Source organism: Solea solea, unplaced genomic scaffold (genome assembly GCF_958295425.1).
Source record: "Solea solea unplaced genomic scaffold, fSolSol10.1 scaffold_69, whole genome shotgun sequence".
Taxonomy (NCBI): Eukaryota; Metazoa; Chordata; class Actinopteri; order Pleuronectiformes; family Soleidae; genus Solea; species Solea solea.
This window is the reverse complement of record NW_026704056.1, coordinates 24,296-48,806: the sequence shown is the minus strand read 5'-3', so window position 1 is coordinate 48,806 and position 24,511 is coordinate 24,296. Positions and strand designations below refer to the sequence as shown.

The 24,511-nt window shown below is 52.0% G+C and overlaps 50 non-coding genes across 50 annotated transcripts; 37 read left to right on the top strand and 13 right to left on the bottom strand.

Annotated features, from left to right (window-relative positions):
• Positions 1–68: 68 nt before the first annotated feature.
• LOC131451027 (5S ribosomal RNA) lies at positions 69–187 on the bottom strand. The gene has a single exon (XR_009235906.1). It is a non-coding gene; the product is annotated as a 5S ribosomal RNA (ribosomal RNA).
• Positions 188–589: 402 nt separating this feature from the next.
• On the top strand, positions 590–753 carry LOC131451077 (U1 spliceosomal RNA). Its single transcript, XR_009235953.1, has one exon. It is a non-coding gene; the product is annotated as a U1 spliceosomal RNA (small nuclear RNA).
• Positions 754–1,400: 647 nt separating this feature from the next.
• Positions 1,401–1,513, top strand: LOC131450995 (U5 spliceosomal RNA). The gene has a single exon (XR_009235874.1). It is a non-coding gene; the product is annotated as a U5 spliceosomal RNA (small nuclear RNA).
• A 179-nt stretch (positions 1,514–1,692) lies between these two features.
• LOC131450985 (U2 spliceosomal RNA) lies at positions 1,693–1,885 on the top strand. The gene has a single exon (XR_009235866.1). It is a non-coding gene; the product is annotated as a U2 spliceosomal RNA (small nuclear RNA).
• A 149-nt stretch (positions 1,886–2,034) lies between these two features.
• On the bottom strand, positions 2,035–2,153 carry LOC131451059 (5S ribosomal RNA). The gene has a single exon (XR_009235936.1). It is a non-coding gene; the product is annotated as a 5S ribosomal RNA (ribosomal RNA).
• Positions 2,154–2,555: 402 nt separating this feature from the next.
• On the top strand, positions 2,556–2,719 carry LOC131450925 (U1 spliceosomal RNA). Its single transcript, XR_009235806.1, has one exon. It is a non-coding gene; the product is annotated as a U1 spliceosomal RNA (small nuclear RNA).
• Positions 2,720–3,366: 647 nt separating this feature from the next.
• LOC131451013 (U5 spliceosomal RNA) lies at positions 3,367–3,479 on the top strand. Its single transcript, XR_009235892.1, has one exon. It is a non-coding gene; the product is annotated as a U5 spliceosomal RNA (small nuclear RNA).
• Positions 3,480–3,661: 182 nt separating this feature from the next.
• On the top strand, positions 3,662–3,854 carry LOC131450964 (U2 spliceosomal RNA). The gene has a single exon (XR_009235845.1). It is a non-coding gene; the product is annotated as a U2 spliceosomal RNA (small nuclear RNA).
• A 149-nt stretch (positions 3,855–4,003) lies between these two features.
• Positions 4,004–4,122, bottom strand: LOC131451016 (5S ribosomal RNA). Its single transcript, XR_009235895.1, has one exon. It is a non-coding gene; the product is annotated as a 5S ribosomal RNA (ribosomal RNA).
• A 402-nt stretch (positions 4,123–4,524) lies between these two features.
• LOC131450924 (U1 spliceosomal RNA) lies at positions 4,525–4,688 on the top strand. The gene has a single exon (XR_009235805.1). It is a non-coding gene; the product is annotated as a U1 spliceosomal RNA (small nuclear RNA).
• A 647-nt stretch (positions 4,689–5,335) lies between these two features.
• LOC131451038 (U5 spliceosomal RNA) lies at positions 5,336–5,448 on the top strand. Its single transcript, XR_009235916.1, has one exon. It is a non-coding gene; the product is annotated as a U5 spliceosomal RNA (small nuclear RNA).
• Positions 5,449–5,627: 179 nt separating this feature from the next.
• LOC131450963 (U2 spliceosomal RNA) lies at positions 5,628–5,820 on the top strand. The gene has a single exon (XR_009235844.1). It is a non-coding gene; the product is annotated as a U2 spliceosomal RNA (small nuclear RNA).
• Positions 5,821–5,969: 149 nt separating this feature from the next.
• Positions 5,970–6,088, bottom strand: LOC131451004 (5S ribosomal RNA). The gene has a single exon (XR_009235883.1). It is a non-coding gene; the product is annotated as a 5S ribosomal RNA (ribosomal RNA).
• A 402-nt stretch (positions 6,089–6,490) lies between these two features.
• On the top strand, positions 6,491–6,654 carry LOC131450923 (U1 spliceosomal RNA). Its single transcript, XR_009235804.1, has one exon. It is a non-coding gene; the product is annotated as a U1 spliceosomal RNA (small nuclear RNA).
• A 647-nt stretch (positions 6,655–7,301) lies between these two features.
• LOC131451012 (U5 spliceosomal RNA) lies at positions 7,302–7,414 on the top strand. Its single transcript, XR_009235891.1, has one exon. It is a non-coding gene; the product is annotated as a U5 spliceosomal RNA (small nuclear RNA).
• Positions 7,415–7,596: 182 nt separating this feature from the next.
• On the top strand, positions 7,597–7,789 carry LOC131450962 (U2 spliceosomal RNA). Its single transcript, XR_009235843.1, has one exon. It is a non-coding gene; the product is annotated as a U2 spliceosomal RNA (small nuclear RNA).
• A 149-nt stretch (positions 7,790–7,938) lies between these two features.
• Positions 7,939–8,057, bottom strand: LOC131450993 (5S ribosomal RNA). Its single transcript, XR_009235873.1, has one exon. It is a non-coding gene; the product is annotated as a 5S ribosomal RNA (ribosomal RNA).
• Positions 8,058–8,459: 402 nt separating this feature from the next.
• On the top strand, positions 8,460–8,623 carry LOC131450922 (U1 spliceosomal RNA). The gene has a single exon (XR_009235803.1). It is a non-coding gene; the product is annotated as a U1 spliceosomal RNA (small nuclear RNA).
• Positions 8,624–9,270: 647 nt separating this feature from the next.
• Positions 9,271–9,383, top strand: LOC131451037 (U5 spliceosomal RNA). Its single transcript, XR_009235915.1, has one exon. It is a non-coding gene; the product is annotated as a U5 spliceosomal RNA (small nuclear RNA).
• A 179-nt stretch (positions 9,384–9,562) lies between these two features.
• LOC131450961 (U2 spliceosomal RNA) lies at positions 9,563–9,755 on the top strand. Its single transcript, XR_009235842.1, has one exon. It is a non-coding gene; the product is annotated as a U2 spliceosomal RNA (small nuclear RNA).
• A 149-nt stretch (positions 9,756–9,904) lies between these two features.
• LOC131450982 (5S ribosomal RNA) lies at positions 9,905–10,023 on the bottom strand. Its single transcript, XR_009235863.1, has one exon. It is a non-coding gene; the product is annotated as a 5S ribosomal RNA (ribosomal RNA).
• Positions 10,024–10,425: 402 nt separating this feature from the next.
• LOC131450921 (U1 spliceosomal RNA) lies at positions 10,426–10,589 on the top strand. Its single transcript, XR_009235802.1, has one exon. It is a non-coding gene; the product is annotated as a U1 spliceosomal RNA (small nuclear RNA).
• Positions 10,590–11,236: 647 nt separating this feature from the next.
• LOC131451011 (U5 spliceosomal RNA) lies at positions 11,237–11,349 on the top strand. The gene has a single exon (XR_009235890.1). It is a non-coding gene; the product is annotated as a U5 spliceosomal RNA (small nuclear RNA).
• A 182-nt stretch (positions 11,350–11,531) lies between these two features.
• LOC131450959 (U2 spliceosomal RNA) lies at positions 11,532–11,724 on the top strand. Its single transcript, XR_009235840.1, has one exon. It is a non-coding gene; the product is annotated as a U2 spliceosomal RNA (small nuclear RNA).
• A 149-nt stretch (positions 11,725–11,873) lies between these two features.
• LOC131450971 (5S ribosomal RNA) lies at positions 11,874–11,992 on the bottom strand. Its single transcript, XR_009235852.1, has one exon. It is a non-coding gene; the product is annotated as a 5S ribosomal RNA (ribosomal RNA).
• A 402-nt stretch (positions 11,993–12,394) lies between these two features.
• LOC131450920 (U1 spliceosomal RNA) lies at positions 12,395–12,558 on the top strand. Its single transcript, XR_009235801.1, has one exon. It is a non-coding gene; the product is annotated as a U1 spliceosomal RNA (small nuclear RNA).
• A 647-nt stretch (positions 12,559–13,205) lies between these two features.
• On the top strand, positions 13,206–13,318 carry LOC131451009 (U5 spliceosomal RNA). Its single transcript, XR_009235888.1, has one exon. It is a non-coding gene; the product is annotated as a U5 spliceosomal RNA (small nuclear RNA).
• Positions 13,319–13,500: 182 nt separating this feature from the next.
• LOC131450958 (U2 spliceosomal RNA) lies at positions 13,501–13,693 on the top strand. The gene has a single exon (XR_009235839.1). It is a non-coding gene; the product is annotated as a U2 spliceosomal RNA (small nuclear RNA).
• A 149-nt stretch (positions 13,694–13,842) lies between these two features.
• On the bottom strand, positions 13,843–13,961 carry LOC131450960 (5S ribosomal RNA). The gene has a single exon (XR_009235841.1). It is a non-coding gene; the product is annotated as a 5S ribosomal RNA (ribosomal RNA).
• A 402-nt stretch (positions 13,962–14,363) lies between these two features.
• LOC131450919 (U1 spliceosomal RNA) lies at positions 14,364–14,527 on the top strand. The gene has a single exon (XR_009235800.1). It is a non-coding gene; the product is annotated as a U1 spliceosomal RNA (small nuclear RNA).
• Positions 14,528–15,174: 647 nt separating this feature from the next.
• LOC131451008 (U5 spliceosomal RNA) lies at positions 15,175–15,287 on the top strand. The gene has a single exon (XR_009235887.1). It is a non-coding gene; the product is annotated as a U5 spliceosomal RNA (small nuclear RNA).
• A 179-nt stretch (positions 15,288–15,466) lies between these two features.
• On the top strand, positions 15,467–15,659 carry LOC131450957 (U2 spliceosomal RNA). Its single transcript, XR_009235838.1, has one exon. It is a non-coding gene; the product is annotated as a U2 spliceosomal RNA (small nuclear RNA).
• Positions 15,660–15,808: 149 nt separating this feature from the next.
• On the bottom strand, positions 15,809–15,927 carry LOC131450938 (5S ribosomal RNA). Its single transcript, XR_009235819.1, has one exon. It is a non-coding gene; the product is annotated as a 5S ribosomal RNA (ribosomal RNA).
• A 402-nt stretch (positions 15,928–16,329) lies between these two features.
• LOC131450918 (U1 spliceosomal RNA) lies at positions 16,330–16,493 on the top strand. Its single transcript, XR_009235799.1, has one exon. It is a non-coding gene; the product is annotated as a U1 spliceosomal RNA (small nuclear RNA).
• A 647-nt stretch (positions 16,494–17,140) lies between these two features.
• LOC131451007 (U5 spliceosomal RNA) lies at positions 17,141–17,253 on the top strand. Its single transcript, XR_009235886.1, has one exon. It is a non-coding gene; the product is annotated as a U5 spliceosomal RNA (small nuclear RNA).
• A 182-nt stretch (positions 17,254–17,435) lies between these two features.
• Positions 17,436–17,628, top strand: LOC131450956 (U2 spliceosomal RNA). Its single transcript, XR_009235837.1, has one exon. It is a non-coding gene; the product is annotated as a U2 spliceosomal RNA (small nuclear RNA).
• Positions 17,629–17,759: 131 nt separating this feature from the next.
• Positions 17,760–17,878, bottom strand: LOC131450927 (5S ribosomal RNA). Its single transcript, XR_009235808.1, has one exon. It is a non-coding gene; the product is annotated as a 5S ribosomal RNA (ribosomal RNA).
• Positions 17,879–18,280: 402 nt separating this feature from the next.
• Positions 18,281–18,444, top strand: LOC131450917 (U1 spliceosomal RNA). The gene has a single exon (XR_009235798.1). It is a non-coding gene; the product is annotated as a U1 spliceosomal RNA (small nuclear RNA).
• A 647-nt stretch (positions 18,445–19,091) lies between these two features.
• LOC131451006 (U5 spliceosomal RNA) lies at positions 19,092–19,204 on the top strand. Its single transcript, XR_009235885.1, has one exon. It is a non-coding gene; the product is annotated as a U5 spliceosomal RNA (small nuclear RNA).
• Positions 19,205–19,383: 179 nt separating this feature from the next.
• LOC131450955 (U2 spliceosomal RNA) lies at positions 19,384–19,576 on the top strand. Its single transcript, XR_009235836.1, has one exon. It is a non-coding gene; the product is annotated as a U2 spliceosomal RNA (small nuclear RNA).
• Positions 19,577–19,725: 149 nt separating this feature from the next.
• LOC131451057 (5S ribosomal RNA) lies at positions 19,726–19,844 on the bottom strand. The gene has a single exon (XR_009235934.1). It is a non-coding gene; the product is annotated as a 5S ribosomal RNA (ribosomal RNA).
• Positions 19,845–20,246: 402 nt separating this feature from the next.
• On the top strand, positions 20,247–20,410 carry LOC131450915 (U1 spliceosomal RNA). Its single transcript, XR_009235796.1, has one exon. It is a non-coding gene; the product is annotated as a U1 spliceosomal RNA (small nuclear RNA).
• Positions 20,411–21,057: 647 nt separating this feature from the next.
• Positions 21,058–21,170, top strand: LOC131451005 (U5 spliceosomal RNA). The gene has a single exon (XR_009235884.1). It is a non-coding gene; the product is annotated as a U5 spliceosomal RNA (small nuclear RNA).
• A 182-nt stretch (positions 21,171–21,352) lies between these two features.
• Positions 21,353–21,545, top strand: LOC131450954 (U2 spliceosomal RNA). The gene has a single exon (XR_009235835.1). It is a non-coding gene; the product is annotated as a U2 spliceosomal RNA (small nuclear RNA).
• Positions 21,546–21,694: 149 nt separating this feature from the next.
• Positions 21,695–21,813, bottom strand: LOC131451055 (5S ribosomal RNA). The gene has a single exon (XR_009235933.1). It is a non-coding gene; the product is annotated as a 5S ribosomal RNA (ribosomal RNA).
• A 402-nt stretch (positions 21,814–22,215) lies between these two features.
• LOC131450914 (U1 spliceosomal RNA) lies at positions 22,216–22,379 on the top strand. Its single transcript, XR_009235795.1, has one exon. It is a non-coding gene; the product is annotated as a U1 spliceosomal RNA (small nuclear RNA).
• A 647-nt stretch (positions 22,380–23,026) lies between these two features.
• Positions 23,027–23,139, top strand: LOC131451003 (U5 spliceosomal RNA). The gene has a single exon (XR_009235882.1). It is a non-coding gene; the product is annotated as a U5 spliceosomal RNA (small nuclear RNA).
• Positions 23,140–23,321: 182 nt separating this feature from the next.
• Positions 23,322–23,514, top strand: LOC131450953 (U2 spliceosomal RNA). Its single transcript, XR_009235834.1, has one exon. It is a non-coding gene; the product is annotated as a U2 spliceosomal RNA (small nuclear RNA).
• A 131-nt stretch (positions 23,515–23,645) lies between these two features.
• Positions 23,646–23,764, bottom strand: LOC131450916 (5S ribosomal RNA). Its single transcript, XR_009235797.1, has one exon. It is a non-coding gene; the product is annotated as a 5S ribosomal RNA (ribosomal RNA).
• Positions 23,765–24,166: 402 nt separating this feature from the next.
• Positions 24,167–24,330, top strand: LOC131450934 (U1 spliceosomal RNA). The gene has a single exon (XR_009235815.1). It is a non-coding gene; the product is annotated as a U1 spliceosomal RNA (small nuclear RNA).
• Positions 24,331–24,511: the final 181 nt, after the last annotated feature.

The window sequence follows — 24,511 nt, the reverse complement described above, 5'->3', positions numbered from 1 at the left end:
CCACGTTTCTTGTAAGGAAGCAGCAGTGTAAAAGCGTGCTGCAGTGTAAAAGCGTGCTGCAGTGTAAAAGCTTACAGCACCTGGTATTCCCAGGCGGTCTCCCATCCAAGTACTAACCAGGCCCGACCCTGCTTAGCTTCCGAGATCAGACGAGATCGGGCGTGCTCAGGGTGGTGTGGCCGTAAGCCGACGGGCAGGTGACACAGACTCCTTTTATAGACCAGGCAAGGCCCCCTGCTCGTGGAGGGGCTCAAAAGGCAGCCTTCCGAACACACTGCACTTGAGCCTTTATCGCCACTACCTGCTACACTCTATTCCAGTATTAGGAAGCTACACCGAGATGGGTAAGCTGCTGTTGGTGCCGTCAGGTGCAGTTGTTGCTGAATCGATAGGAAATGACAGCCAGGTATGCCAGTGAAAAGGTCGAGTGTTTCCTCTCCAATGTGTGCTGGAGGTTGAAGTTGAACACAGCACAGCATTAACGAGCACCTGAGTCAAGGCATTGGACTCTGGGACTATCCATTTCCTGCACCATCAGCCAAAGAGCTGTGTCTGGGAACAGCCACCCAGTGCTGGGCAAGTACACCTCATACTTACCTGGCAGGGGAGATACCATGATCAAGAAGGTGGTTCACCCAGGGCGAGGCTCAGCCATTGCACTCTGGTTGTGCTGACCCCTGCAAATTCCCCAAACGTGGGAATCTTGACTGCATAATTTTTGCTAGTGGGGTACTGCGTCCGCGCTCTCCCCCGATGACGTAGTTGTAAGCAAAGGTCAGCCGCCCAAGGTTCCGCCTTGTGTGCCCATCTCCAGGCTTCTCACGTGCTCGCAGAGCGACGTCCCCAGTCTTTCCAAGTTGCTGGGAATGGGATGGTTGTGGGTGTTGTCTTTTAGCTCTAAGGAAATGTCATGCTCCCTTTCCCGGCTCTTTGTAGGTATAACTGGATTGTTGGAGATGGATCCATGGCCATCATGCCAAGGGTTAATACTTTGGCGCTTGCTCCGTCCACTCCTGTACATTGACCTGATATTGAAGCGATGCCAGGAGCAGCTCACCATTTCAGAAGCCCGGAGGAGTTGGGAAACGGCCCGGCAGTTTGTACTGCTCGGTGTGACACAGAGCTGCTTTGCTCATGCACTCACATCTACCACTAAACCTTGGAGGTGTCCCCCGTGAGCGAGGAATGTGCCACAGCCTCAGCGGTTGATAGAAAACTGCAGCACACAACCAACGGTAAGAATGCGCTTCCAAACATGCAGTCAAATGTGGGCGGTTGATTGGCCGGCAAACCAAAAACGTTGAAGAAAGGCTGTCCCAAGGTGGCCGGCCGGGCCGACCGAGACTGTGGTGACTCTGGCGGATAGACTCCTTGGCTGCTCTCAAGGAGAGGGGCTATGTTGACTCTGGTTTTTCTTCAAAATGCTCAAGTCTTTCGCCTTTTACTAAAGACTTCCGTGGAGAGGAACGTCCAAGAGTTTAAGTTATTTTTGGTGGGCTTTGCTGTATAGCTGCGCCCTTTGAGTGTGTCAAATGTCAAGCAGCTGTCCGTCACGGCTCAGAGGTGCACTTAGATCACCTGGGGGTGGAGGTGAGCAGCAGCAGCCTTTGTTATGCGCACTTCAGAAACACGGCACCACAACAAGTAACTTGTGCGCCAAGATCTTGAGTTGGCCCCAGACACTGGTGGGCCATCGCTTCTCGGCCTTTTGGCTAAGATCAAGTGTAGTATCTGTTCTTATCAGTTTAAAATCTGATATGTCCTCTATATGGGGATTAAATATTAAATGCATTTTTGAGGATTGGGCGGTGAAACCTTGGGCTTGCTCTCTTCACTCCTTGCATTGACCTGGTATTGCAGTGCCACCAGGAACGGTGCACCGTTCTCTTTTTTTCTGTGAAAACCAAAGCAAGGCTGAAACTGGAAGGACATTAACGTGTGCCCGTGCGTCAACGTAATTGCAAGCCCACGTTTCTTGTAAGGAAGCAGCAGTGTAAAAGCGTGCTGCAGTGTAAAAGCGTGCTGCAGTGTAAAAGCTTACAGCACCTGGTATTCCCAGGCGGTCTCCCATCCAAGTACTAACCAGGCCCGACCCTGCTTAGCTTCCGAGATCAGACGAGATCGGGCGTGCTCAGTGTGGTGTGGCCGTAAGCCGACGGGCAGGTGACACAGACTCCTTTTATAGACCAGGCAAGGCCCCCTGCTCGTGGAGGGGCTCAAAAGGCAGCCTTCCGAACACACTGCACTTGAGCCTTTATCGCCACTACCTGCTACACTCTATTCCAGTATTAGGAAGCTACACCGAGATGGGTAAGCTGCTGTTGGTGCCGTCAGGTGCAGTTGTTGCTGAATCGATAGGAAATGACAGCCAGGTATGCCAGTGAAAAGGTCGAGTGTTTCCTCTCCAATGTGTGCTGGAGGTTGAAGTTGAACACAGCACAGCATTAACGAGCACCTGAGTCAAGGCATTGGACTCTGGGACTATCCATTTCCTGCACCATCAGCCAAAGAGCTGTGTCTGGGAACAGCCACCCAGTGCTGGGCAAGTACACCTCATACTTACCTGGCAGGGGAGATACCATGATCAAGAAGGTGGTTCACCCAGGGCGAGGCTCAGCCATTGCACTCTGGTTGTGCTGACCCCTGCAAATTCCCCAAACGTGGGAATCTTGACTGCATATTTTTTGCTAGTGGGGTACTGCGTCCGCGCTCTCCCCCGATGACGTAGTTGTAAGCAAAGGTCAGCCGCCCAAGGTTCCGCCTTGTGTGCCCATCTCCAGGCTTCTCACGTGCTCGCAGAGCGACATCCCCAGTCTTTCCAAGTTGCTGGGAATGGGATGGTTGTGGGTGTTGTCTTTTAGCTCTAAGGAAATGTCATGCTCCCTTTCCCGGCTCTTTGTAGGTAGAACTGGATTGTTGGAGATGGATCCATGGCCATCATGCCAAGGGTTAATACTTTGGCGCTTGCTCCGTCCACTCCTGTACATTGACCTGATATTGAAGCGATGCCAGGAGCAGCTCACCATTTCAGAAGCCCGGAGGAGTTGGCAAACGGCCCGGCAGTTTGTACTGCTCGGTGTGACACAGAGCTGCTTTGCTCATGCACTCACATCTACCACTAAACCTTGGAGGTGTCCCCCGTGAGCGAGGAATGTGCCACAGCCTCAGCGGTTGATAGAAAACTGCAGCACACAACCAACGGTAAGAATGCGCTTCCAAACATGCAGTCAAATGTGGGCGGTTGATTGGCCGGCAAACCAAAAATGTTGAAGAAAGGCTGTCCCAAGGTGGCCGGCCGGGCCGACCGAGACTGTGGTGACTCTGGCGGATAGACTCCTTGGCTGCTCTCAAGGAGAGGGGCTATGTTGACTCTGGTTTTTCTTCAAAATGCTCAAGTCTTTCGCCTTTTACTAAAGACTTCCGTGGAGAGGAACGTCCAAGAGTTTAAGTTATTTTTGGTGGGCTTTGCTGTATGGCTGCGCCCTTTGAGTGTGTCAAATGTCAAGCAGCTGTCCGTCACGGCTCAGAGGTGCACTTAGATCACCTGGGGGTGGAGGTGAGCAGCAGCAGCAGCCTTTGTTATGCGCACTTCAGAAACATGGCACCACAACAAGTAACTTGTGCGCCAAGATCTTGAGTTGGCCCCAGACACTGGTGGGCCATCGCTTCTCGGCCTTTTGGCTAAGATCAAGTGTAGTATCTGTTCTTATCAGTTTAATATCTGATATGTCCTCTATATGGGGATTAAATATTAAATGCATTTTTGAGCATTGGGCGGTGAAACCTTGGGCTTGCTCTCTTCACTCCTTGCATTGACCTGGTATTGCAGTGCCACCAGGAACGGTGCACCGTTCTCTTTTTTTCTGTGAAAACCAAAGCAAGGCTGAAACTGGAAGGACATTAACGTGTGCCCGTGCGTCAACGTAATTGCAAGCCCACGTTTCTTGTAAGGAAGCAGCAGTGTAAAAGCGTGCTGCAGTGTAAAAGCGTGCTGCAGTGTAAAAGCTTACAGCACCTGGTATTCCCAGGCGGTCTCCCATCCAAGTACTAACCAGGCCCGACCCTGCTTAGCTTCCGAGATCAGACGAGATCGGGCGTGCTCAGGGTGGTGTGGCCGTAAGCCGACGGGCAGGTGACACAGACTCCTTTTATAGACCAGGCAAGGCCCCCTGCTCGTGGAGGGGCTCAAAAGGCAGCCTTCCGAACACACTGCACTTGAGCCTTTATCGCCACTACCTGCTACACTCTATTCCAGTATTAGGAAGCTACACCGAGATGGGTAAGCTGCTGTTGGTGCCGTCAGGTGCAGTTGTTGCTGAATCGATAGGAAATGACAGCCAGGTATGCCAGTGAAAAGGTCGAGTGTTTCCTCTCCAATGTGTGCTGGAGGTTGAAGTTGAACACAGCACAGCATTAACGAGCACCTGAGTCAAGGCATTGGACTCTGGGACTATCCATTTCCTGCACCATCAGCCAAAGAGCTGTGTCTGGGAACAGCCACCCAGTGCTGGGCAAGTACACCTCATACTTACCTGGCAGGGGAGATACCATGATCAAGAAGGTGGTTCACCCAGGGCGAGGCTCAGCCATTGCACTCTGGTTGTGCTGACCCCTGCAAATTCCCCAAACGTGGGAATCTTGACTGCATATTTTTTGCTAGTGGGGTACTGCGTCCGCGCTCTCCCCCGATGACGTAGTTGTAAGCAAAGGTCAGCCGCCCAAGGTTCCGCCTTGTGTGCCCATCTCCAGGCTTCTCACGTGCTCGCAGAGCGACGTCCCCAGTATTTCCAAGTTGCTGGGAATGGGATGGTTGTGGGTGTTGTCTTTTAGCTCTAAGGAAATGTCATGCTCCCTTTCCCGGCTCTTTGTAGGTAGAACTGGATTGTTGGAGATGGATCCATGGCCATCATGCCAAGGGTTAATACTTTGGCGCTTGCTCCGTCCACTCCTGTACATTGACCTGATATTGAAGCGATGCCAGGAGCAGCTCACCATTTCAGAAGCCCGGAGGAGTTGGCAAACGGCCCGGCAGTTTGTACTGCTCGGTGTGACACAGAGCTGCTTTGCTCATGCACTCACATCTACCACTAAACCTTGGAGGTGTCCCCCGTGAGCGAGGAATGTGCCACAGCCTCAGCGGTTGATAGAAAACTGCAGCACACAACCAACGGTAAGAATGCGCTTCCAAACATGCAGTCAAATGTGGGCGGTTGATTGGCCGGCAAACCAAAAACGTTGAAGAAAGGCTGTCCCAAGGTGGCCGGCCGGGCCGACCGAGACTGTGGTGACTCTGGCGGATAGACTCCTTGGCTGCTCTCAAGGAGAGGGGCTATGTTGACTCTGGTTTTTCTTCAAAATGCTCAAGTCTTTCGCCTTTTATTAAAGACTTCCGTGGAGAGGAACGTCCAAGAGTTTAAGTTATTTTTGGTGGGCTTTGCTGTATAGCTGCGCCCTATGAGTGTGTCAAATGTCAAGCAGCTGTCCGTCACGGCTCAGAGGTGCACTTAGATCACCTGGGGGTGGAGGTGAGCAGCAGCAGCCTTTGTTATGCGCACTTCAGAAACACGGCACCACAACAAGTAACTTGTGCGCCAAGATCTTGAGTTGGCCCCAGACACTGGTGGGCCATCGCTTCTCGGCCTTTTGGCTAAGATCAAGTGTAGTATCTGTTCTTATCAGTTTAATATCTGATATGTCCTCTATATGGGGATTAAATATTAAATGCATTTTTGAGCATTGGGCGGTGAAACCTTGGGCTTGCTCTCTTCACTCCTTGCATTGACCTGGTATTGCAGTGCCACCAGGAACGGTGCACCGTTCTCTTTTTTTCTGTGAAAACCAAAGCAAGGCTGAAACTGGAAGGACATTAACGTGTGCCCGTGCGTCAACGTAATTGCAAGCCCACGTTTCTTGTAAGGAAGCAGCAGTGTAAAAGCGTGCTGCAGTGTAAAAGCGTGCTGCAGTGTAAAAGCTTACAGCACCTGGTATTCCCAGGCGGTCTCCCATCCAAGTACTAACCAGGCCCGACCCTGCTTAGCTTCCGAGATCAGACGAGATCGGGCGTGCTCAGGGTGGTGTGGCCGTAAGCCGACGGGCAGGTGACACAGACTCCTTTTATAGACCAGGCAAGGCCCCCTGCTCGTGGAGGGGCTCAAAAGGCAGCCTTCCGAACACACTGCACTTGAGCCTTTATCGCCACTACCTGCTACACTCTATTCCAGTATTAGGAAGCTACACCGAGATGGGTAAGCTGCTGTTGGTGCCGTCAGGTGCAGTTGTTGCTGAATCGATAGGAAATGACAGCCAGGTATGCCAGTGAAAAGGTCGAGTGTTTCCTCTCCAATGTGTGCTGGAGGTTGAAGTTGAACACAGCACAGCATTAACGAGCACCTGAGTCAAGGCATTGGACTCTGGGACTATCCATTTCCTGCACCATCAGCCAAAGAGCTGTGTCTGGGAACAGCCACCCAGTGCTGGGCAAGTACACCTCATACTTACCTGGCAGGGGAGATACCATGATCAAGAAGGTGGTTCACCCAGGGCGAGGCTCAGCCATTGCACTCTGGTTGTGCTGACCCCTGCAAATTCCCCAAACGTGGGAATCTTGACTGCATATTTTTTGCTAGTGGGGTACTGCGTCCGCGCTCTCCCCCGATGACGTAGTTGTAAGCAAAGGTCAGCCGCCCAAGGTTCCGCCTTGTGTGCCCATCTCCAGGCTTCTCACGTGCTCGCAGAGCGACATCCCCAGTCTTTCCAAGTTGCTGGGAATGGGATGGTTGTGGGTGTTGTCTTTTAGCTCTAAGGAAATGTCATGCTCCCTTTCCCGGCTCTTTGTAGGTAGAACTGGATTGTTGGAGATGGATCCATGGCCATCATGCCAAGGGTTAATACTTTGGCGCTTGCTCCGTCCACTCCTGTACATTGACCTGATATTGAAGCGATGCCAGGAGCAGCTCACCATTTCAGAAGCCCGGAGGAGTTGGCAAACGGCCCGGCAGTTTGTACTGCTCGGTGTGACACAGAGCTGCTTTGCTCATGCACTCACATCTACCACTAAACCTTGGAGGTGTCCCCCGTGAGCGAGGAATGTGCCACAGCCTCAGCGGTTGATAGAAAACTGCAGCACACAACCAACGGTAAGAATGCGCTTCCAAACATGCAGTCAAATGTGGGCGGTTGATTGGCCGGCAAACCAAAAATGTTGAAGAAAGGCTGTCCCAAGGTGGCCGGCCGGGCCGACCGAGACTGTGGTGACTCTGGCGGATAGACTCCTTGGCTGCTCTCAAGGAGAGGGGCTATGTTGACTCTGGTTTTTCTTCAAAATGCTCAAGTCTTTCGCCTTTTACTAAAGACTTCCGTGGAGAGGAACGTCCAAGAGTTTAAGTTATTTTTGGTGGGCTTTGCTGTATGGCTGCGCCCTTTGAGTGTGTCAAATGTCAAGCAGCTGTCCGTCACGGCTCAGAGGTGCACTTAGATCACCTGGGGGTGGAGGTGAGCAGCAGCAGCAGCCTTTGTTATGCGCACTTCAGAAACATGGCACCACAACAAGTAACTTGTGCGCCAAGATCTTGAGTTGGCCCCAGACACTGGTGGGCCATCGCTTCTCGGCCTTTTGGCTAAGATCAAGTGTAGTATCTGTTCTTATCAGTTTAATATCTGATATGTCCTCTATATGGGGATTAAATATTAAATGCATTTTTGAGCATTGGGCGGTGAAACCTTGGGCTTGCTCTCTTCACTCCTTGCATTGACCTGGTATTGCAGTGCCACCAGGAACGGTGCACCGTTCTCTTTTTTTCTGTGAAAACCAAAGCAAGGCTGAAACTGGAAGGACATTAACGTGTGCCCGTGCGTCAACGTAATTGCAAGCCCACGTTTCTTGTAAGGAAGCAGCAGTGTAAAAGCGTGCTGCAGTGTAAAAGCGTGCTGCAGTGTAAAAGCTTACAGCACCTGGTATTCCCAGGCGGTCTCCCATCCAAGTACTAACCAGGCCCGACCCTGCTTAGCTTCCGAGATCAGACGAGATCGGGCGTGCTCAGGGTGGTGTGGCCGTAAGCCGACGGGCAGGTGACACAGACTCCTTTTATAGACCAGGCAAGGCCCCCTGCTCGTGGAGGGGCTCAAAAGGCAGCCTTCCGAACACACTGCACTTGAGCCTTTATCGCCACTACCTGCTACACTCTATTCCAGTATTAGGAAGCTACACCGAGATGGGTAAGCTGCTGTTGGTGCCGTCAGGTGCAGTTGTTGCTGAATCGATAGGAAATGACAGCCAGGTATGCCAGTGAAAAGGTCGAGTGTTTCCTCTCCAATGTGTGCTGGAGGTTGAAGTTGAACACAGCACAGCATTAACGAGCACCTGAGTCAAGGCATTGGACTCTGGGACTATCCATTTCCTGCACCATCAGCCAAAGAGCTGTGTCTGGGAACAGCCACCCAGTGCTGGGCAAGTACACCTCATACTTACCTGGCAGGGGAGATACCATGATCAAGAAGGTGGTTCACCCAGGGCGAGGCTCAGCCATTGCACTCTGGTTGTGCTGACCCCTGCAAATTCCCCAAACGTGGGAATCTTGACTGCATATTTTTTGCTAGTGGGGTACTGCGTCCGCGCTCTCCCCCGATGACGTAGTTGTAAGCAAAGGTCAGCCGCCCAAGGTTCCGCCTTGTGTGCCCATCTCCAGGCTTCTCACGTGCTCGCAGAGCGACGTCCCCAGTATTTCCAAGTTGCTGGGAATGGGATGGTTGTGGGTGTTGTCTTTTAGCTCTAAGGAAATGTCATGCTCCCTTTCCCGGCTCTTTGTAGGTAGAACTGGATTGTTGGAGATGGATCCATGGCCATCATGCCAAGGGTTAATACTTTGGCGCTTGCTCCGTCCACTCCTGTACATTGACCTGATATTGAAGCGATGCCAGGAGCAGCTCACCATTTCAGAAGCCCGGAGGAGTTGGGAAACGGCCCGGCAGTTTGTACTGCTCGGTGTGACACAGAGCTGCTTTGCTCATGCACTCACATCTACCACTAAACCTTGGAGGTGTCCCCCGTGAGCGAGGAATGTGCCACAGCCTCAGCGGTTGATAGAAAACTGCAGCACACAACCAACGGTAAGAATGCGCTTCCAAACATGCAGTCAAATGTGGGCGGTTGATTGGCCGGCAAACCAAAAACGTTGAAGAAAGGCTGTCCCAAGGTGGCCGGCCGGGCCGACCGAGACTGTGGTGACTCTGGCGGATAGACTCCTTGGCTGCTCTCAAGGAGAGGGGCTATGTTGACTCTGGTTTTTCTTCAAAATGCTCAAGTCTTTCGCCTTTTATTAAAGACTTCCGTGGAGAGGAACGTCCAAGAGTTTAAGTTATTTTTGGTGGGCTTTGCTGTATAGCTGCGCCCTATGAGTGTGTCAAATGTCAAGCAGCTGTCCGTCACGGCTCAGAGGTGCACTTAGATCACCTGGGGGTGGAGGTGAGCAGCAGCAGCCTTTGTTATGCGCACTTCAGAAACACGGCACCACAACAAGTAACTTGTGCGCCAAGATCTTGAGTTGGCCCCAGACACTGGTGGGCCATCGCTTCTCGGCCTTTTGGCTAAGATCAAGTGTAGTATCTGTTCTTATCAGTTTAATATCTGATATGTCCTCTATATGGGGATTAAATATTAAATGCATTTTTGAGCATTGGGCGGTGAAACCTTGGGCTTGCTCTCTTCACTCCTTGCATTGACCTGGTATTGCAGTGCCACCAGGAACGGTGCACCGTTCTCTTTTTTTCTGTGAAAACCAAAGCAAGGCTGAAACTGGAAGGACATTAACGTGTGCCCGTGCGTCAACGTAATTGCAAGCCCACGTTTCTTGTAAGGAAGCAGCAGTGTAAAAGCGTGCTGCAGTGTAAAAGCGTGCTGCAGTGTAAAAGCTTACAGCACCTGGTATTCCCAGGCGGTCTCCCATCCAAGTACTAACCAGGCCCGACCCTGCTTAGCTTCCGAGATCAGACGAGATCGGGCGTGCTCAGGGTGGTGTGGCCGTAAGCCGACGGGCAGGTGACACAGACTCCTTTTATAGACCAGGCAAGGCCCCCTGCTCGTGGAGGGGCTCAAAAGGCAGCCTTCCGAACACACTGCACTTGAGCCTTTATCGCCACTACCTGCTACACTCTATTCCAGTATTAGGAAGCTACACCGAGATGGGTAAGCTGCTGTTGGTGCCGTCAGGTGCAGTTGTTGCTGAATCGATAGGAAATGACAGCCAGGTATGCCAGTGAAAAGGTCGAGTGTTTCCTCTCCAATGTGTGCTGGAGGTTGAAGTTGAACACAGCACAGCATTAACGAGCACCTGAGTCAAGGCATTGGACTCTGGGACTATCCATTTCCTGCACCATCAGCCAAAGAGCTGTGTCTGGGAACAGCCACCCAGTGCTGGGCAAGTACACCTCATACTTACCTGGCAGGGGAGATACCATGATCAAGAAGGTGGTTCACCCAGGGCGAGGCTCAGCCATTGCACTCTGGTTGTGCTGACCCCTGCAAATTCCCCAAACGTGGGAATCTTGACTGCATATTTTTTGCTAGTGGGGTACTGCGTCCGCGCTCTCCCCCGATGACGTAGTTGTAAGCAAAGGTCAGCCGCCCAAGGTTCCGCCTTGTGTGCCCATCTCCAGGCTTCTCACGTGCTCGCAGAGCGACATCCCCAGTCTTTCCAAGTTGCTGGGAATGGGATGGTTGTGGGTGTTGTCTTTTAGCTCTAAGGAAATGTCATGCTCCCTTTCCCGGCTCTTTGTAGGTAGAACTGGATTGTTGGAGATGGATCCATGGCCATCATGCCAAGGGTTAATACTTTGGCGCTTGCTCCGTCCACTCCTGTACATTGACCTGATATTGAAGCGATGCCAGGAGCAGCTCACCATTTCAGAAGCCCGGAGGAGTTGGCAAACGGCCCGGCAGTTTGTACTGCTCGGTGTGACACAGAGCTGCTTTGCTCATGCACTCACATCTACCACTAAACCTTGGAGGTGTCCCCCGTGAGCGAGGAATGTGCCACAGCCTCAGCGGTTGATAGAAAACTGCAGCACACAACCAACGGTAAGAATGCGCTTCCAAACATGCAGTCAAATGTGGGCGGTTGATTGGCCGGCAAACCAAAAATGTTGAAGAAAGGCTGTCCCAAGGTGGCCGGCCGGGCCGACCGAGACTGTGGTGACTCTGGCGGATAGACTCCTTGGCTGCTCTCAAGGAGAGGGGCTATGTTGACTCTGGTTTTTCTTCAAAATGCTCAAGTCTTTCGCCTTTTACTAAAGACTTCCGTGGAGAGGAACGTCCAAGAGTTTAAGTTATTTTTGGTGGGCTTTGCTGTATGGCTGCGCCCTTTGAGTGTGTCAAATGTCAAGCAGCTGTCCGTCACGGCTCAGAGGTGCACTTAGATCACCTGGGGGTGGAGGTGAGCAGCAGCAGCAGCCTTTGTTATGCGCACTTCAGAAACATGGCACCACAACAAGTAACTTGTGCGCCAAGATCTTGAGTTGGCCCCAGACACTGGTGGGCCATCGCTTCTCGGCCTTTTGGCTAAGATCAAGTGTAGTATCTGTTCTTATCAGTTTAATATCTGATATGTCCTCTATATGGGGATTAAATATTAAATGCATTTTTGAGCATTGGGCGGTGAAACCTTGGGCTTGCTCTCTTCACTCCTTGCATTGACCTGGTATTGCAGTGCCACCAGGAACGGTGCACCGTTCTCTTTTTTTCTGTGAAAACCAAAGCAAGGCTGAAACTGGAAGGACATTAACGTGTGCCCGTGCGTCAACGTAATTGCAAGCCCACGTTTCTTGTAAGGAAGCAGCAGTGTAAAAGCGTGCTGCAGTGTAAAAGCGTGCTGCAGTGTAAAAGCTTACAGCACCTGGTATTCCCAGGCGGTCTCCCATCCAAGTACTAACCAGGCCCGACCCTGCTTAGCTTCCGAGATCAGACGAGATCGGGCGTGCTCAGGGTGGTGTGGCCGTAAGCCGACGGGCAGGTGACACAGACTCCTTTTATAGACCAGGCAAGGCCCCCTGCTCGTGGAGGGGCTCAAAAGGCAGCCTTCCGAACACACTGCACTTGAGCCTTTATCGCCACTACCTGCTACACTCTATTCCAGTATTAGGAAGCTACACCGAGATGGGTAAGCTGCTGTTGGTGCCGTCAGGTGCAGTTGTTGCTGAATCGATAGGAAATGACAGCCAGGTATGCCAGTGAAAAGGTCGAGTGTTTCCTCTCCAATGTGTGCTGGAGGTTGAAGTTGAACACAGCACAGCATTAACGAGCACCTGAGTCAAGGCATTGGACTCTGGGACTATCCATTTCCTGCACCATCAGCCAAAGAGCTGTGTCTGGGAACAGCCACCCAGTGCTGGGCAAGTACACCTCATACTTACCTGGCAGGGGAGATACCATGATCAAGAAGGTGGTTCACCCAGGGCGAGGCTCAGCCATTGCACTCTGGTTGTGCTGACCCCTGCAAATTCCCCAAACGTGGGAATCTTGACTGCATATTTTTTGCTAGTGGGGTACTGCGTCCGCGCTCTCCCCCGATGACGTAGTTGTAAGCAAAGGTCAGCCGCCCAAGGTTCCGCCTTGTGTGCCCATCTCCAGGCTTCTCACGTGCTCGCAGAGCGACGTCCCCAGTATTTCCAAGTTGCTGGGAATGGGATGGTTGTGGGTGTTGTCTTTTAGCTCTAAGGAAATGTCATGCTCCCTTTCCCGGCTCTTTGTAGGTAGAACTGGATTGTTGGAGATGGATCCATGGCCATCATGCCAAGGGTTAATACTTTGGCGCTTGCTCCGTCCACTCCTGTACATTGACCTGATATTGAAGCGATGCCAGGAGCAGCTCACCATTTCAGAAGCCCGGAGGAGTTGGGAAACGGCCCGGCAGTTTGTACTGCTCGGTGTGACACAGAGCTGCTTTGCTCATGCACTCACATCTACCACTAAACCTTGGAGGTGTCCCCCGTGAGCGAGGAATGTGCCACAGCCTCAGCGGTTGATAGAAAACTGCAGCACACAACCAACGGTAAGAATGCGCTTCCAAACATGCAGTCAAATGTGGGCGGTTGATTGGCCGGCAAACCAAAAACGTTGAAGAAAGGCTGTCCCAAGGTGGCCGGCCGGGCCGACCGAGACTGTGGTGACTCTGGCGGATAGACTCCTTGGCTGCTCTCAAGGAGAGGGGCTATGTTGACTCTGGTTTTTCTTCAAAATGCTCAAGTCTTTCGCCTTTTACTAAAGACTTCCGTGGAGAGGAACGTCCAAGAGTTTAAGTTATTTTTGGTGGGCTTTGCTGTATGGCTGCGCCCTTTGAGTGTGTCAAATGTCAAGCAGCTGTCCGTCACGGCTCAGAGGTGCACTTAGATCACCTGGGGGTGGAGGTGAGCAGCAGCAGCAGCCTTTGTTATGCGCACTTCAGAAACATGGCACCACAACAAGTAACTTGTGCGCCAAGATCTTGAGTTGGCCCCAGACACTGGTGGGCCATCGCTTCTCGGCCTTTTGGCTAAGATCAAGTGTAGTATCTGTTCTTATCAGTTTAATATCTGATATGTCCTCTATATGGGGATTAAATATTAAATGCATTTTTGAGCATTGGGCGGTGAAACCTTGGGCTTGCTCTCTTCACTCCTTGCATTGACCTGGTATTGCAGTGCCACCAGGAACGGTGCACCGTTCTCTTTTTTTCAGTGAAAACCAAAGCAAGGCTGAAACTGGAAGGACATTAACGTGTGCCCGTGCGTCAACGTAATTGCAAGCCCACGTTTCTTGTAAGGAAGCAGCAGTGTAAAAGCGTGCTGCAGTGTAAAAGCGTGCTGCAGTGTAAAAGCTTACAGCACCTGGTATTCCCAGGCGGTCTCCCATCCAAGTACTAACCAGGCCCGACCCTGCTTAGCTTCCGAGATCAGACGAGATCGGGCGTGCTCAGGGTGGTGTGGCCGTAAGCCGACGGGCAGGTGACACAGACTCCTTTTATAGACCAGGCAAGGCCCCCTGCTCGTGGAGGGGCTCAAAAGGCAGCCTTCCGAACACACTGCACTTGAGCCTTTATCGCCACTACCTGCTACACTCTATTCCAGTATTAGGAAGCTACACCGAGATGGGTAAGCTGCTGTTGGTGCCGTCAGGTGCAGTTGTTGCTGAATCGATAGGAAATGACAGCCAGGTATGCCAGTGAAAAGGTCGAGTGTTTCCTCTCCAATGTGTGCTGGAGGTTGAAGTTGAACACAGCACAGCATTAACGAGCACCTGAGTCAAGGCATTGGACTCTGGGACTATCCATTTCCTGCACCATCAGCCAAAGAGCTGTGTCTGGGAACAGCCACCCAGTGCTGGGCAAGTACACCTCATACTTACCTGGCAGGGGAGATACCATGATCAAGAAGGTGGTTCACCCAGGGCGAGGCTCAGCCATTGCACTCTGGTTGTGCTGACCCCTGCAAATTCCCCAAACGTGGGAATCTTGACTGCATATTTTTTGCTAGTGGGGTACTGCGTCCGCGCTCTCCCCCGATGACGTAGTTGTAAGCAAAGGTCAGCCGCCCAAGGTTCCGCCTTGTGTGCCCATCTCCAGGCTTCTCACGTGCTCGCAGAGCGACGTCCCCAGTATTTCCAAGTTGCTGGGAATGGGATGGTTGTGGGTGTTGTCTTTTAGCTCTAAGGAAATGTCATGCTCCCTTTCCCGGCTCTTTGTAGGTAGAACTGGATTGTTGGAGATGGATCCATGGCCATCATGCCAAGGGTTAATACTTTGGCGCTTGCTCCGTCCACTCCTGTACATTGACCTGATATTGAAGCGATGCCAGGAGCAGCTCACCATTTCAGAAGCCCGGAGGAGTTGGGAAACGGCCCGGCAGTTTGTACTGCTCGGTGTGACACAGAGCTGCTTTGCTCATGCACTCACATCTACCACTAAACCTTGGAGGTGTCCCCCGTGAGCGAGGAATGTGCCACAGCCTCAGCGGTTGATAGAAAACTGCAGCACACAACCAACGGTAAGAATGCGCTTCCAAACATGCAGTCAAATGTGGGCGGTTGATTGGCCGGCAAACCAAAAACGTTGAAGAAAGGCTGTCCCAAGGTGGCCGGCCGGGCCGACCGAGACTGTGGTGACTCTGGCGGATAGACTCCTTGGCTGCTCTCAAGGAGAGGGGCTATGTTGACTCTGGTTTTTCTTCAAAATGCTCAAGTCTTTCGCCTTTTACTAAAGACTTCCGTGGAGAGGAACGTCCAAGAGTTTAAGTTATTTTTGGTGGGCTTTGCTGTATGGCTGCGCCCTTTGAGTGTGTCAAATGTCAAGCAGCTGTCCGTCACGGCTCAGAGGTGCACTTAGATCACCTGGGGGTGGAGGTGAGCAGCAGCAGCCTTTGTTATGCGCACTTCAGAAACATGGCACCACAACAAGTAACTTGTGCGCCAAGATCTTGAGTTGGCCCCAGACACTGGTGGGCCATCGCTTCTCGGCCTTTTGGCTAAGATCAAGTGTAGTATCTGTTCTTATCAGTTTAATATCTGATATGTCCTCTATATGGGGATTAAATATTAAATGCATTTTTGAGCATTGGGCGGTGAAACCTTGGGCTTGCTCTCTTCACTCCTTGCATTGACCTGGTATTGCAGTGCCACCAGGAACGGTGCACCGTTCTCTTTTTTTCAGTGAAAACCAAAGCAAGGCTGAAACTGGAAGGACATTAACGTGTGCCCGTGCGTCAACGTAATTGCAAGCCCACGTTTCTTGTAAGGAAGCAGCAGTGTAAAAGCGTGCTGCAGTGTACAAGCGTGCTGCAGTGTAAAGGCTTACAGCACCTGGTATTCCCAGGCGGTCTCCCATCCAAGTACTAACCAGGCCCGACCCTGCTTAGCTTCCGAGATCAGACGAGATCGGGCGTGCTCAGGGTGGTGTGGCCGTAAGCCGACGGGCAGGTGACACAGACTCCTTTTATAGACCAGGCAAGGCCCCCTGCTCGTGGAGGGGCTCAAAAGGCAGCCTTCCGAACACACTGCACTTGAGCCTTTATCGCCACTACCTGCTACACTCTATTCCAGTATTAGGAAGCTACACCGAGATGGGTAAGCTGCTGTTGGTGCCGTCAGGTGCAGTTGTTGCTGAATCGATAGGAAATGACAGCCAGGTATGCCAGTGAAAAGGTCGAGTGTTTCCTCTCCAATGTGTGCTGGAGGTTGAAGTTGAACACAGCACAGCATTAACGAGCACCTGAGTCAAGGCATTGGACTCTGGGACTATCCATTTCCTGCACCATCAGCCAAAGAGCTGTGTCTGGGAACAGCCACCCAGTGCTGGGCAAGTACACCTCATACTTACCTGGCAGGGGAGATACCATGATCAAGAAGGTGGTTCACCCAGGGCGAGGCTCAGCCATTGCACTCTGGTTGTGCTGACCCCTGCAAATTCCCCAAACGTGGGAATCTTGACTGCATATTTTTTGCTAGTGGGGTACTGCGTCCGCGCTCTCCCCCGATGACGTAGTTGTAAGCAAAGGTCAGCCGCCCAAGGTTCCGCCTTGTGTGCCCATCTCCAGGCTTCTCACGTGCTCGCAGAGCGACGTCCCCAGTATTTCCAAGTTGCTGGGAATGGGATGGTTGTGGGTGTTGTCTTTTAGCTCTAAGGAAATGTCATGCTCCCTTTCCCGGCTCTTTGTAGGTAGAACTGGATTGTTGGAGATGGATCCATGGCCATCATGCCAAGGGTTAATACTTTGGCGCTTGCTCCGTCCACTCCTGTACATTGACCTGATATTGAAGCGATGCCAGGAGCAGCTCACCATTTCAGAAGCCCGGAGGAGTTGGCAAACGGCCCGGCAGTTTGTACTGCTCGGTGTGACACAGAGCTGCTTTGCTCATGCACTCACATCTACCACTAAACCTTGGAGGTGTCCCCCGTGAGCGAGGAATGTGCCACAGCCTCAGCGGTTGATAGAAAACTGCAGCACACAACCAAGGGTAAGAATGCGCTTCCAAACATGCAGTCAAATGTGGGCGGTTGATTGGCCGGCAAACCAAAAACGTTGAAGAAAGGCTGTCCCAAGGTGGCCGGCCGGGCCGACCGAGACTGTGGTGACTCTGGCGGATAGACTCCTTGGCTGCTCTCAAGGAGAGGGGCTATGTTGACTCTGGTTTTTCTTCAAAATGCTCAAGTCTTTCGCCTTTTACTAAAGACTTCCGTGGAGAGGAACGTCCAAGAGTTTAAGTTATTTTTGGTGGGCTTTGCTGTATGGCTGCGCCCTTTGAGTGTGTCAAATGTCAAGCAGCTGTCCGTCACGGCTCAGAGGTGCACTTAGATCACCTGGGGGTGGAGGTGAGCAGCAGCAGCAGCCTTTGTTATGCGCACTTCAGAAACATGGCACCACAACAAGTAACTTGTGCGCCAAGATCTTGAGTTGGCCCCAGACACTGGTGGGCCATCGCTTCTCGGCCTTTTGGCTAAGATCAAGTGTAGTATCTGTTCTTATCAGTTTAATATCTGATATGTCCTCTATATGGGGATTAAATATTAAATGCATTTTTGAGCATTGGGCGGTGAAACCTTGGGCTTGCTCTCTTCACTCCTTGCATTGACCTGGTATTGCAGTGCCACCAGGAACGGTGCACCGTTCTCTTTTTTTCTGTGAAAACCAAAGCAAGGCTGAAACTGGAAGGACATTAACGTGTGCCCGTGCGTCAACGTAATTGCAAGCCCACGTTTCTTGTAAGGAAGCAGCAGTGTAAAAGCGTGCTGCAGTGTAAAAGCTTACGGCACCTGGTATTCCCAGGCGGTCTCCCATCCAAGTACTAACCAGGCCCGACCCTGCTTAGCTTCCGAGATCAGACGAGATCGGGCGTGCTCAGGGTGGTGTGGCCGTAAGCCGACGGGCAGGTGACACAGACTCCTTTTATAGACCAGGCAAGGCCCCCTGCTCGTGGAGGGGCTCAAAAGGCAGCCTTCCGAACACACTGCACTTGAGCCTTTATCGCCACTACCTGCTACACTCTATTCCAGTATTAGGAAGCTACACCGAGATGGGTAAGCTGCTGTTGGTGCCGTCAGGTGCAGTTGTTGCTGAATCGATAGGAAATGACAGCCAGGTATGCCAGTGAAAAGGTCGAGTGTTTCCTCTCCAATGTGTGCTGGAGGTTGAAGTTGAACACAGCACAGCATTAACGAGCACCTGAGTCAAGGCATTGGACTCTGGGACTATCCATTTCCTGCACCATCAGCCAAAGAGCTGTGTCTGGGAACAGCCACCCAGTGCTGGGCAAGTACACCTCATACTTACCTGGCAGGGGAGATACCATGATCAAGAAGGTGGTTCACCCAGGGCGAGGCTCAGCCATTGCACTCTGGTTGTGCTGACCCCTGCAAATTCCCCAAACGTGGGAATCTTGACTGCATATTTTTTGCTAGTGGGGTACTGCGTCCGCGCTCTCCCCCGATGACGTAGTTGTAAGCAAAGGTCAGCCGCCCAAGGTTCCGCCTTGTGTGCCCATCTCCAGGCTTCTCACGTGCTCGCAGAGCGACGTCCCCAGTATTTCCAAGTTGCTGGGAATGGGATGGTTGTGGGTGTTGTCTTTTAGCTCTAAGGAAATGTCATGCTCCCTTTCCCGGCTCTTTGTAGGTAGAACTGGATTGTTGGAGATGGATCCATGGCCATCATGCCAAGGGTTAATACTTTGGCGCTTGCTCCGTCCACTCCTGTACATTGACCTGATATTGAAGCGATGCCAGGAGCAGCTCACCATTTCAGAAGCCCGGAGGAGTTGGGAAACGGCCCGGCAGTTTGTACTGCTCGGTGTGACACAGAGCTGCTTTGCTCATGCACTCACATCTACCACTAAACCTTGGAGGTGTCCCCCGTGAGCGAGGAATGTGCCACAGCCTCAGCGGTTGATAGAAAACTGCAGCACACAACCAACGGTAAGAATGCGCTTCCAAACATGCAGTCAAATGTGGGCGGTTGATTGGCCGGCAAACCAAAAACGTTGAAGAAAGGCTGTCCCAAGGTGGCCGGCCGGGCCGACCGAGACTGTGGTGACTCTGGCGGATAGACTCCTTGGCTGCTCTCAAGGAGAGGGGCTATGTTGACTCTGGTTTTTCTTCAAAATGCTCAAGTCTTTCGCCTTTTACTAAAGACTTCCGTGGAGAGGAACGTCCAAGAGTTTAAGTTATTTTTGGTGGGCTTTGCTGTATGGCTGCGCCCTTTGAGTGTGTCAAATGTCAAGCAGCTGTCCGTCACGGCTCAGAGGTGCACTTAGATCACCTGGGGGTGGAGGTGAGCAGCAGCAGCCTTTGTTATGCGCACTTCAGAAACATGGCACCACAACAAGTAACTTGTGCGCCAAGATCTTGAGTTGGCCCCAGACACTGGTGGGCCATCGCTTCTCGGCCTTTTGGCTAAGATCAAGTGTAGTATCTGTTCTTATCAGTTTAATATCTGATATGTCCTCTATATGGGGATTAAATATTAAATGCATTTTTGAGCATTGGGCGGTGAAACCTTGGGCTTGCTCTCTTCACTCCTTGCATTGACCTGGTATTGCAGTGCCACCAGGAACGGTGCACCGTTCTCTTTTTTTCTGTGAAAACCAAAGCAAGGCTGAAACTGGAAGGACATTAACGTGTGCCCGTGCGTCAACGTAATTGCAAGCCCACGTTTCTTGTAAGGAAGCAGCAGTGTAAAAGCGTGCTGCAGTGTAAAAGCGTGCTGCAGTGTAAAAGCTTACAGCACCTGGTATTCCCAGGCGGTCTCCCATCCAAGTACTAACCAGACCCGACCCTGCTTAGCTTCCGAGATCAGACGAGATCGGGCGTGCTCAGGGTGGTGTGGCCGTAAGCCGACGGGCAGGTGACACAGACTCCTTTTATAGACCAGGCAAGGCCCCCTGCTCGTGGAGGGGCTCAAAAGGCAGCCTTCCGAACACACTGCACTTGAGCCTTTATCGCCACTACCTGCTACACTCTATTCCAGTATTAGGAAGCTACACCGAGATGGGTAAGCTGCTGTTGGTGCCGTCAGGTGCAGTTGTTGCTGAATCGATAGGAAATGACAGCCAGGTATGCCAGTGAAAAGGTCGAGTGTTTCCTCTCCAATGTGTGCTGGAGGTTGAAGTTGAACACAGCACAGCATTAACGAGCACCTGAGTCAAGGCATTGGACTCTGGGACTATCCATTTCCTGCACCATCAGCCAAAGAGCTGTGTCTGGGAACAGCCACCCAGTGCTGGGCAAGTACACCTCATACTTACCTGGCAGGGGAGATACCATGATCAAGAAGGTGGTTCACCCAGGGCGAGGCTCAGCCATTGCACTCTGGTTGTGCTGACCCCTGCAAATTCCCCAAACGTGGGAATCTTGACTGCATATTTTTTGCTAGTGGGGTACTGCGTCCGCGCTCTCCCCCGATGACGTAGTTGTAAGCAAAGGTCAGCCGCCCAAGGTTCCGCCTTGTGTGCCCATCTCCAGGCTTCTCACGTGCTCGCAGAGCGACGTCCCCAGTATTTCCAAGTTGCTGGGAATGGGATGGTTGTGGGTGTTGTCTTTTAGCTCTAAGGAAATGTCATGCTCCCTTTCCCGGCTCTTTGTAGGTAGAACTGGATTGTTGGAGATGGATCCATGGCCATCATGCCAAGGGTTAATACTTTGGCGCTTGCTCCGTCCACTCCTGTACATTGACCTGATATTGAAGCGATGCCAGGAGCAGCTCACCATTTCAGAAGCCCGGAGGAGTTGGGAAACGGCCCGGCAGTTTGTACTGCTCGGTGTGACACAGAGCTGCTTTGCTCATGCACTCACATCTACCACTAAACCTTGGAGGTGTCCCCCGTGAGCGAGGAATGTGCCACAGCCTCAGCGGTTGATAGAAAACTGCAGCACACAACCAACGGTAAGAATGCGCTTCCAAACATGCAGTCAAATGTGGGCGGTTGATTGGCCGGCAAACCAAAAACGTTGAAGAAAGGCTGTCCCAAGGTGGCCGGCCGGGCCGACCGAGACTGTGGTGACTCTGGCGGATAGACTCCTTGGCTGCTCTCAAGGAGAGGGGCTATGTTGACTCTGGTTTTTCTTCAAAATGCTCAAGTCTTTCGCCTTTTACTAAAGACTTCCGTGGAGAGGAACGTCCAAGAGTTTAAGTTATTTTTGGTGGGCTTTGCTGTATGGCTGCGCCCTTTGAGTGTGTCAAATGTCAAGCAGCTGTCCGTCACGGCTCAGAGGTGCACTTAGATCACCTGGGGGTGGAGGTGAGCAGCAGCAGCAGCCTTTGTTATGCGCACTTCAGAAACATGGCACCACAACAAGTAACTTGTGCGCCAAGATCTTGAGTTGGCCCCAGACACTGGTGGGCCATCGCTTCTCGGCCTTTTGGCTAAGATCAAGTGTAGTATCTGTTCTTATCAGTTTAATATCTGATATGTCCTCTATATGGGGATTAAATATTAAATGCATTTTTGAGCATTGGGCGGTGAAACCTTGGGCTTGCTCTCTTCACTCCTTGCATTGACCTGGTATTGCAGTGCCACCAGGAACGGTGCACCGTTCTCTTTTTTTCTGTGAAAACCAAAGCAAGGCTGAAACTGGAAGGACATTAACGTGTGCCCGTGCGTCAACGTAATTGCAAGCCCACGTTTCTTGTAAGGAAGCAGCAGTGTAAAAGCGTGCTGCAGTGTAAAAGCGTGCTGCAGTGTAAAAGCTTACAGCACCTGGTATTCCCAGGCGGTCTCCCATCCAAGTACTAACCAGACCCGACCCTGCTTAGCTTCCGAGATCAGACGAGATCGGGCGTGCTCAGGGTGGTGTGGCCGTAAGCCGACGGGCAGGTGACACAGACTCCTTTTATAGACCAGGCAAGGCCCCCTGCTCGTGGAGGGGCTCAAAAGGCAGCCTTCCGAACACACTGCACTTGAGCCTTTATCGCCACTACCTGCTACACTCTATTCCAGTATTAGGAAGCTACACCGAGATGGGTAAGCTGCTGTTGGTGCCGTCAGGTGCAGTTGTTGCTGAATCGATAGGAAATGACAGCCAGGTATGCCAGTGAAAAGGTCGAGTGTTTCCTCTCCAATGTGTGCTGGAGGTTGAAGTTGAACACAGCACAGCATTAACGAGCACCTGAGTCAAGGCATTGGACTCTGGGACTATCCATTTCCTGCACCATCAGCCAAAGAGCTGTGTCTGGGAACAGCCACCCAGTGCTGGGCAAGTACACCTCATACTTACCTGGCAGGGGAGATACCATGATCAAGAAGGTGGTTCACCCAGGGCGAGGCTCAGCCATTGCACTCTGGTTGTGCTGACCCCTGCAAATTCCCCAAACGTGGGAATCTTGACTGCATATTTTTTGCTAGTGGGGTACTGCGTCCGCGCTCTCCCCCGATGACGTAGTTGTAAGCAAAGGTCAGCCGCCCAAGGTTCCGCCTTGTGTGCCCATCTCCAGGCTTCTCACGTGCTCGCAGAGCGACGTCCCCAGTATTTCCAAGTTGCTGGGAATGGGATGGTTGTGGGTGTTGTCTTTTAGCTCTAAGGAAATGTCATGCTCCCTTTCCCGGCTCTTTGTAGGTAGAACTGGATTGTTGGAGATGGATCCATGGCCATCATGCCAAGGGTTAATACTTTGGCGCTTGCTCCGTCCACTCCTGTACATTGACCTGATATTGAAGCGATGCCAGGAGCAGCTCACCATTTCAGAAGCCCGGAGGAGTTGGGAAACGGCCCGGCAGTTTGTACTGCTCGGTGTGACACAGAGCTGCTTTGCTCATGCACTCACATCTACCACTAAACCTTGGAGGTGTCCCCCGTGAGCGAGGAATGTGCCACAGCCTCAGCGGTTGATAGAAAACTGCAGCACACAACCAACGGTAAGAATGCGCTTCCAAACATGCAGTCAAATGTGGGCGGTTGATTGGCCGGCAAACCAAAAACGTTGAAGAAAGGCTGTCCCAAGGTGGCCGGCCGGGCCGACCGAGACTGTGGTGACTCTGGCGGATAGACTCCTTGGCTGCTCTCAAGGAGAGGGGCTATGTTGACTCTGGTTTTTCTTCAAAATGCTCAAGTCTTTCGCCTTTTACTAAAGACTTCCGTGGAGAGGAACGTCCAAGAGTTTAAGTTATTTTTGGTGGGCTTTGCTGTATGGCTGCGCCCTTTGAGTGTGTCAAATGTCAAGCAGCTGTCCGTCACGGCTCAGAGGTGCACTTAGATCACCTGGGGGTGGAGGTGAGCAGCAGCAGCAGCCTTTGTTATGCGCACTTCAGAAACATGGCACCACAACAAGTAACTTGTGCGCCAAGATCTTGAGTTGGCCCCAGACACTGGTGGGCCATCGCTTCTCGGCCTTTTGGCTAAGATCAAGTGTAGTATCTGTTCTTATCAGTTTAATATCTGATATGTCCTCTATATGGGGATTAAATATTAAATGCATTTTTGAGCATTGGGCGGTGAAACCTTGGGCTTGCTCTCTTCACTCCTTGCATTGACCTGGTATTGCAGTGCCACCAGGAACGGTGCACCGTTCTCTTTTTTTCTGTGAAAACCAAAGCAAGGCTGAAACTGGAAGGACATTAACGTGTGCCCGTGCGTCAACGTAATTGCAAGCCCACGTTTCTTGTAAGGAAGCAGCAGTGTAAAAGCGTGCTGCAGTGTAAAAGCTTACGGCACCTGGTATTCCCAGGCGGTCTCCCATCCAAGTACTAACCAGGCCCGACCCTGCTTAGCTTCCGAGATCAGACGAGATCGGGCGTGCTCAGGGTGGTGTGGCCGTAAGCCGACTGGCAGGTGACACAGACTCCTTTTATAGACCAGGCAAGGCCCCCTGCTCGTGGAGGGGCTCAAAAGTCAGCCTTCCGAACACACTGCACTTGAGCCTTTATCGCCACTACCTGCTACACTCTATTCCAGTATTAGGAAGCTACACCGAGATGGGTAAGCTGCTGTTGGTGCCGTCAGGTGCAGTTGTTGCTGAATCGATAGGAAATGACAGCCAGGTATGCCAGTGAAAAGGTCGAGTGTTTCCTCTCCAATGTGTGCTGGAGGTTGAAGTTGAACACAGCACAGCATTAACGAGCACCTGAGTCAAGGCATTGGACTCTGGGACTATCCATTTCCTGCACCATCAGCCAAAGAGCTGTGTCTGGGAACAGCCACCCAGTGCTGGGCAAGTACACCTCATACTTACCTGGCAGGGGAGATACCATGATCAAGAAGGTGGTTCACCCAGGGCGAGGCTCAGCCGTTGCACTCTGGTTGTGCTGACCCCTGCAAATTCCCCAAACGTGGGAATCTTGACTGCATAATTTTTGCTAGTGGGGTACTGCGTCCGCGCTCTCCCCCGATGACGTAGTTGTAAGCAAAGGTCAGCCGCCCAAGGTTCCGCCTTGTGTGCCCATCTCCAGGCTTCTCACGTGCTCGCAGAGCGACGTCCCCAGTATTTCCAAGTTGCTGGGAATGGGATGGTTGTGGGTGTGCGTCAACGTAATTGCAAGCCCACGTTTCTTGTAAGGAAGCAGCAGTGT